Source organism: Macrobrachium nipponense, chromosome 16, assembly GCF_015104395.2.
Source record: "Macrobrachium nipponense isolate FS-2020 chromosome 16, ASM1510439v2, whole genome shotgun sequence".
NCBI classification, from domain to species: domain Eukaryota; kingdom Metazoa; phylum Arthropoda; class Malacostraca; order Decapoda; family Palaemonidae; genus Macrobrachium; species Macrobrachium nipponense.
In genome coordinates this window covers 8,612,362-8,620,734 of record NC_087209.1, presented here as the reverse complement: position 1 = coordinate 8,620,734, position 8,373 = coordinate 8,612,362, and positions in this window count along the sequence as shown.

Here is an 8,373-nt window from a genome sequence, read left to right as displayed (position 1 = left end):
AGTTGAAACCAAAAGAACGTAGTCCTGCTTCGATAAAACAAACCGAGTAGGCTATAGCGCATTTATTATGATCTGTACCCTGACTATAGCATATATATTACATATGGATTACTCTCTATTTAATGGGTGCGTATTACTCTATTTAACAAATGTTATGTATATAGACATTTTACAGCAATAACTCTAATAATGATAAGAACTTGTATGCTACTTTACAGTGCCAGTCTTCCAGCCACCGCTTTATTAATTTTCATCTCGTAAACAAAGCTAAAGCGAGTACTATAATTGAAGGCAGTTGCTTGCTTGACAAAATAATAGTATGACCGAATTATTATGTGCCTACAATAGACTGTTATTTATATGAAACAAATAAATAATTTTTGTGTTAAATAAATACAAAAGATAAGAAAGGATAAAAATATTTATCAAATATATCACAGACATGTATAATACGGGTCAATATTAGTCTACTATACTAGTCTAGACATTAATTATCGGGGCTTGCCCTTCCTCCTGCCCACCTGTTAGGGTGTGTCTGTCAGGGGTAAACCACCCACTAAAATGTCTGTCATTACCATCACAGCATTCTAGGACATGAAGTGCTATTGTAGTGCAAATTTTAGTTGGTATCTTCGATGTTGGATGCAGATCCTGTCTCCCCCTCCCCACTCGTTGTGGGGTGTCTGTAAGGGGGTAACCACCCACTAAAATGTCTGGTATTACCATCACAGCATTTTAGGATGTGCAGTGGTATTGTAGTACAAATTTTACTTGGTATCTTCGATGTTGGATGAAGATCCTGCCTCCCCCTCCCCAACATTCGTTGTGGGGTGTCTATCAGGGGGTAACTATCCTATTAAATGTCTGTCATTACCACCGCAGTACTCTAGGATGTGCATTTCTATTGTAGTACAGATTTTACTTGGCATCTCCAATGTTGGATGCAGATCCTATCTCCTCCTCCCCCTCCCCACACGTTGTGGGGTGTCTATCAGGGGGTAACCACCCACTAAAATGTCTGTCATTACCACCACAGCATTCTAGGATGTGCAGTGCTATTATAATGTAAATTTTACTCGTTATCTCCTAAGTTGGATCTAGATCCAATTAACCCCCCCTTTTCAGTGAATATGTCAGGGGGAACCCAACCCTCCAAAATGTCTTGTCACTGGTCATTCTTAATCAGTAGAGTGTGCGGATATATTATATATTAGTTTCATCTGGTATCTCATATGTAGGATCTAGACCCAAAATCTAACAAACAATTAGTAGTGGTTGTTAAGTAAGCCACCCATGTATTTTCGGCAGACGGCCAGTTTCACAGTTTACTCTACTCCTAAATACGAGTAGGGGTTACAGTCGGTATCTCGTTCGTTGTATCTCAACGATCCGGGCTGCGTGACTAATATCTTAATGATTATTATGTTGAATTCTGAAGAGTATTCCCATTCATTTTATTTATATAGTGTCTTGTCCATTCATTTACCTGTTAATAAATTGTTTACTTAATACTGGATGTATGTAAAAATAATCTTCAACTAGCGAGTGGGAAGTCGTTTATGAAAAGGCTTCGCCAAAACCCAAAGATTCCAGCCAATGAAAGGAGGCGTTAGAAACACTGGTGATGGTGTAGGCCTTTGATTGGTCAAAGAAATTCCTCCCGTCCTTCCTTTGGAAGACTCAGTGTAGTTCTAAACACGAAGAGCAGTGGTCGTTTTTGTAAACAAATGCTCACGAGATAAAGGAAATGACTTTGGTAAAAGAAGAAGGCATTTAATTCAGGTTAGTTTTTCCCACATTCTTAGGGGATGTTGTTGGTGCTGTAGGTTTTGTATGCTTGGTGAACCATTGGCTAGCGTGGAAATGTCCTTCGGAGGAGTGTTAAGTGGTCACAGGATCCAGAATTTTGCATTTTTCAAAACTATCTTGTAGATTGGAAAGTCCTTCGGAGTTGAAATAACACTGTGCCATTCTTCAAAATTGACTTGTAAACTTTTTCAAAAAAAAAAAAAAAAAAAAAAAAAAAAAAAGAGAGAGAGAGAGAGAGAGAGAGAGAGAGAGAGAGAGAATTGGCTTTCCAAATTTATCATAAAATCATAGGTTCTTGAACAGCATATTTGTGGTGGGGGTCCGTAGCAGAATTTTTACCGTAAGTGTAGGAAGGTGCTGAAGGGGGGTACTACGTGACCGACCTGATGTGGATAACTGGACTCTTTTAAACCAACACAGACAGACCACCTCCGACAGCCTTTTACGATCTCAGGCAACGGGGCAAAGATCCAGCTATCTCGATTTATTGTGCTCTAAATTCCCAGTAGGATAGGTGCTTGTTAGAACGATAATTATGAAGAAACAAATCTACAGCTACACACGCGTAAATATATTTAACAATAGATCTATACAGAGAGCTTTCGGGAATCTGTTCGATTTCACTTTTCGCGTGAAGTTGATTATAAAACAAGGGAACCGGTCGTTAAAAGAAGCAAAAGTAGATCAGACAATATTTACGGTCCCATAATAAACTAAAATACAAGTGCGGGAAATCGCACAGCTGGACGCGAGGTAATACCTTCAACCGAGATGTCGCCTTTGATGTCTTAAAAATCCTCGAAAATTTTGGGTTTATTTACTGATACTCAATTTGGGTGACATTGGTGATCAATGGACATCGTGAATTCGTAACTTAATCCACCAGTCATTCTGTAATTCACGTAACAATTACTCGAGTACCTCCTGAATGAGTATCACGAATCTGCAACAGACTGAATTGAGGGAACAACCGTGATCACAGGTGAATTGCTCGCCTACTAAGTAGCAGACGATAGCTAGTAGTGAGACCCAGTTTATATTCGAAGGAAGGACGATCGCTCGGCAGAGGGCCAGGTTGTGTTGTGGTTTCTGTCAAGGAAACAGGAGTGTTATACGACTTCTAAGGAACTGAAGGCGTTTTAAATGTACCCACAGGTGTGTGAACATGCAGTGACTATTTAACCTTCCTTTAAGTAAAGTAGGAATGTGAACTTAGCATTTATTTAGGTGCAAAACAGCAGGACTCTTTGCCCCGGTTTCCCGGCCCGGAAAACCATATGCCCCCGGGCTATGTTCGAGGCGTCTCTATGGCCAACTTTAGCGAGTTGTAAAGTTGGCGACGACGCACAGTCATTTGTGCCCAGCGAAAACCAGATGCAGTGACTCTTCCGTTTTCTGTCTCCAGAATGAATGCGCCAAGGTTGAAAAGAATTAATACCATAGGTATTAGATACTTAGTGGGTGCAATTTATGAAGACGACATTCCCTTACTTCTTGATGATACTTTACGTATAGAGGACGATGAAATTGAGGGCATTGCAGAATTGTGGAAAACTAAGTTAATTGTTAAATTAAGCTCAAGAGAGAAATATGAAAACATTTGTGAAGATTTCGGTGGCAAAGAAATCGGTGTAAGAAACGACCTAAAAATCCGAGTTGAGGATTTGTCAACTTACAGGTCGTACCTGACAGTGCAAAATGTGCCTTTTGAAATGACTGACTTTATGCTGAATGACAGTCTTTCCAGATACGGAACAGTGGGTTATGTGAAGAAGAACACTCGAAGTCAGGGAAGATACAAAGGTATTGATAATGGTGTTAGAACAGTTTCGATGGATATTAATCTACAGATTCCTTTCTTCTTATATGTTGAATGCGCCAAGGTTTATATCTATATATACTATAAAGGGCAGACTAAAACTTGTAGACTTTATGGGCAAACCAGCCATTTTGCTAATGAATGTGAAGTTGGAATTACACAAAGACTAAATATCATTAGTGAAATAGACTCCCTCATTTATCCAGCAATCAAAAAAATAAAGGAGATGAAATGCCAGTAAACCACCAGGACCCAGTAGACGTTCGAACTTGTGAAGGGATGCCCCAGAGCACTTCTACTTATGACCGTCCTGTCGAAGTCGGAAGTAACCCAGCATCCAACGACCAACCAGCCGTGCAAACCGAATCCAAAACGCTGATGGATACCTACCATTTGATTGACCTGCGTGATGACATTGACATTACTCCAACTGTATCTGAAGAAAACAGTTTTGCCCCTGTAAATGGGACCTTAGAGCATAATGGTGGGACAGACGTATTGATTGCAAGTTGCGTCATCGTACAACGAACTACTGAGACTGATGCAGTACCTCTTGTTGCAACCTACGGAACAATATCCGAGGAGACGAACGTTTGTTCACCCGGCAGGAATCCTGTTGAAGCTTCACCTAGTGAGAATGATATGAAATCTTGTGACGTCATGGAGGAATCAAGGCATTTTGAAGGCAACGTTGGCGAAGACAGAAGTAACACCGACACAGCGCATCCTATGAGTCAAGATTTATTTAGCTCAATCCTCCCCTTCAGGGGTCAAGATGATATACAAAATCCGACAGGTGATTTAATGTTACCACCCTTTAATAGTTCCAATTATTTTAAAGGTGCTAGTGACACGATGTCAGAACAAGAAAGTAGTTGCTCAATAGAAAATTAAATACCAGCTGGTCAAAAATGTAATAATGATAATGAAACCACAGTGACCGATGAGTCTGACTGTAATTCAAGCATTGTAGAAAACATGAAAGTAAACACAAAGCGAAAGCAACGTAAAAATGCAACAAAAAAGAGTAAAAGAAAATCTCATAATAACTGACATTCATTAGGATATCCACCCTTAATATTAACGGTATTAATGATAGAATGAAACAAGAGATGCTACACTCATTTAATACCTTCAACAAAATAGACATTCTTTTAGTCCGTATATTAAAGATATAGAGTTTTTGTCAAACAGGTATAGTATCATTTTCAATCCAGCCATTTGTCTTAAAGGTGGAACCTGTATTCTCATCAAGAAGTCTTTAGATTTTGTAATTAAGCATGTTGAAAGAAGTGGAGATTCTAGAATATGTTATGTACATAGTGAGGTGGATGGTAGTAAGATTCGCATTGTTAACATTTATGCTCCTTCAGGTCATAATCATACAAGGGAACGGGAAGAGCTTTTTGATAAGGAATTGCCTTACTACTTACGGTATGATAATAGCCATGCTATTATGGGAAGTGATTGGAACTGTGTTTTGAGTCCTAGAGACAATTCTAATAATAGTGAATCAAACGTGTCAAAATCACTGCTCAGAATAATTAGGACCCTTAGGCTTAATGATGCATGGTTTTTGCATAACAGGGAACCCCAGTATACTTATGTACACACAAACTACGGTTCGCGCATTGATAGATTGTACTGTCAGACGCTCAGAGACAATGTAATTTCAAGCGAAATGCTACCTGTGTCCTTTTCTGATCATTCCGCTGTCATTTGCGAAATCAAGATTAATCCAAACATTAGTATTGGGAACTCATTTTGGAAACTTAATACTAGTTTACTAAAGGACGAGGAAATTAAAGAAAAGTTTAGAAGGTTGTGGACATTCTTGAAAACACGTAAAAGGAATTTCTATCATACCAGTAATTGGTGGAATGATTTGGTGAAACCAGAAATAAAACCATTTTTCGTCGGAGAAGGTAAAAGGATTAGCAGGCAGAAGTTTGGGGTCATCAATTATTTCGAAGCAAAACTAAGGAAACAATACATGAAACTTAATGTGTCAGGAAGCTCAGATTATGCAGATATTACTATTCTCAAAGACATAAACAATTCAAAATTTCAGATTTTAGAAGGGGTGAAAGTACGATCGAGAATTCAAGACAGGATTGAAGGGGAAAAAGCCTCCTCTTACCTTCTTGGACAGCAAAGAGCAATAAATGCATAGTAAAAAGGTCATGACAGAAAGTCACTGAACGAAACATAATTCTGAATCTTGATGAAGGCACTGTTCTTACAAATAGCCAGGCCATTGTGTTCAGGTATTACCAAAAACTTTACCGGAAAAACATTTGTGATGTACCTATGCAAAACTTCTTTATGCAGTTTGTGGAGAAAAAATTGACTGATTCTGATAATGATATATTTCATAAGAGTATATCTCTCAGAGAGATACGTGATGTTATTCGTTCCATTGCTAACAATAAATGTCCTGGTATAGATGGCATCCCAATAGAATTTTATAAGGTATTTTGGGAAGATATTAAGGATGAACTAAAGTTGTTGCTTGAAAATATTATGGAAATGAAAACTCTCTCCAAGAGTCAGAGTATTGCATTGGTCCCTCTCATATCGAAAGGCACCGATGAGAGTGACTATAAAATACTTGCTAAGATATCGGCGAAAAGAATGCAAACAGTTATCTTCAACCTTATCAGACCCGAACAATTTTGTGTGCCTGGAAGATCCATAAATACATGTAATACTTTAATTAGATATATTGTGTATTATTGTAGTGAGAAAAGAGTTCATGGTGCTATTTTAAATCTTGATTGGTCGAAAGCATTTGACCGTGTTGATATTAATTTCGTACTTCGGATTCTTGAAAGACTAAGTTTTTGTGATGAACTGATTTCCTGCATTAAGATATTGTACACGAATACTGGAAGTTGTTGCATTGCTAATGGTAACATCGGTAAATATTTTAGTGTGGAGAGGGGAGTCCGACAAGGCTGCCCTCTTTCTGTGCTCCTTTATGCTGTTTTCCAGGAACCTCTGTACAAAAAGAAATAGTTGTATTGAACACCTGCCCTTACCAAATGATAACCACCCTAAAATTCTTGGGTTTGCCGATGATACAAGTATTTTCGTTGCCAGTGATGAGGGAATTTTGGAGATTAGCACATTAGTGTCTAAATTTGAAGCAGTCACTGGTTGCATGCTAAATAAAAATAAGACGCAAATATATGGATTAGGCCCATGGGGTGATAGGTCTGTTTGGCCTTTATCATGGCTTCAAGGATATACAGGTTCTTTTACAACTTTGGGAATTTTATTTTCTGATAATTACGAAATGGTTAATAACTCTTCGTGGACAAATATATTATGTAAAATTAAGAATACTTTGGCGAGCATTCACAACAGAAGACTTACATTTCATCAAAAAGCTGTTATTGTCAATACCTTGATTTTTTCAAAGACATGGTATGTTTCCCAATTTTACCCTTTGCTTGTCAAATATGCAAAACTAATAAGCAAAGAAATTTTCGTTTACATTTGGGGGAAAAAATGTCAAAGACTGAAGGAGGGAAAAGAATGGTAAGTCTTTTATGAAACACAAAAGTATTTTAGCTGCCTCTTTCTTAAAGTTACACTGTGATGAGAAATACAATTTTATGTCAAATTATTATAACAATTCACATATGAAGGGCTTGTTTACCGGAAATTTAACACAGACAATTCATGTGTAATGACGCCTATGTATTCTGAGGTCTTAGTAACAGTTCGAAAATGGAAAACAGTTCAGAATTTTCCTTTTCTTAAATCGAGAACTATATATATGTGAACTTATTGCCAAATGTACAGCCAACTGTTGAGAGTAGATATCCCCTTTATAATTGGCCTCTGATTTGGGAAAACATCAACATGAAACTTCTTTCTGCTGCTGATAGGGAAATAATATATAAATATAATTCACGAAATATTACCCAGTAAAAAAGGTTAAAAGAAATGAAAATAATTCAAGACTCTCATTGCCAGTTTTGTGATGCTGAGGAATCAAATATTCATATGGTATATTTCTCCAAGAAAATTGCAAACGTAATAATATGGTTGAAAGGAATTTTGAAGCTATTTTGTAATTTTGTTCACTGCAATTTCATTAGAATTATGTATTTTGATTTCCCAGAGTCATCGAGGAAACAAGGGAACACTGCAACTTTAATTTTGCCAAGTTACATTGTAAATATATGGATGTTCAAAGACAAGAATGTGCCTGAACGTTAGATTATAAATAGAATAAAAGCTTCCATTATAAAAAACCAGAGAGATATCAAGGCCATTTTGAAAGAGAAATTGTTAAAATATTTCACACAGAATTTTTGAAACATTTAATGCAATGCATTTTAAATGAAAATATAAGTAGTTCTGGATTTATTGTAATGTTTTGTAGATAATTTATTGAATAAAAACTTAAAGAAAAAAGTGTATATTCCTCAGATTATTTAAATGTATGGCTCTTAATTCAGGTTCGAGGCAGCTTTTAACTCATTAATTCAAAATTTTTGTAGTCATGTTATGACGCTTGTCAAAGAGCCATTAAACGCACAAAAGAACATATTCTTTGGAAGCTTGAATTTTAGTTTCTCCGGGGATAGGATGTATGGGGCTTGTTCTTTATGAAAAGGGTTCTTCATCATCTGAACAATAACAACAACATTTTATACCTGTCTTCGCCCCAGTTTCTCCGTGGATAGGATCTATGGATGCTAGGTAATAGGTGTGGGACATTTGTACACGTA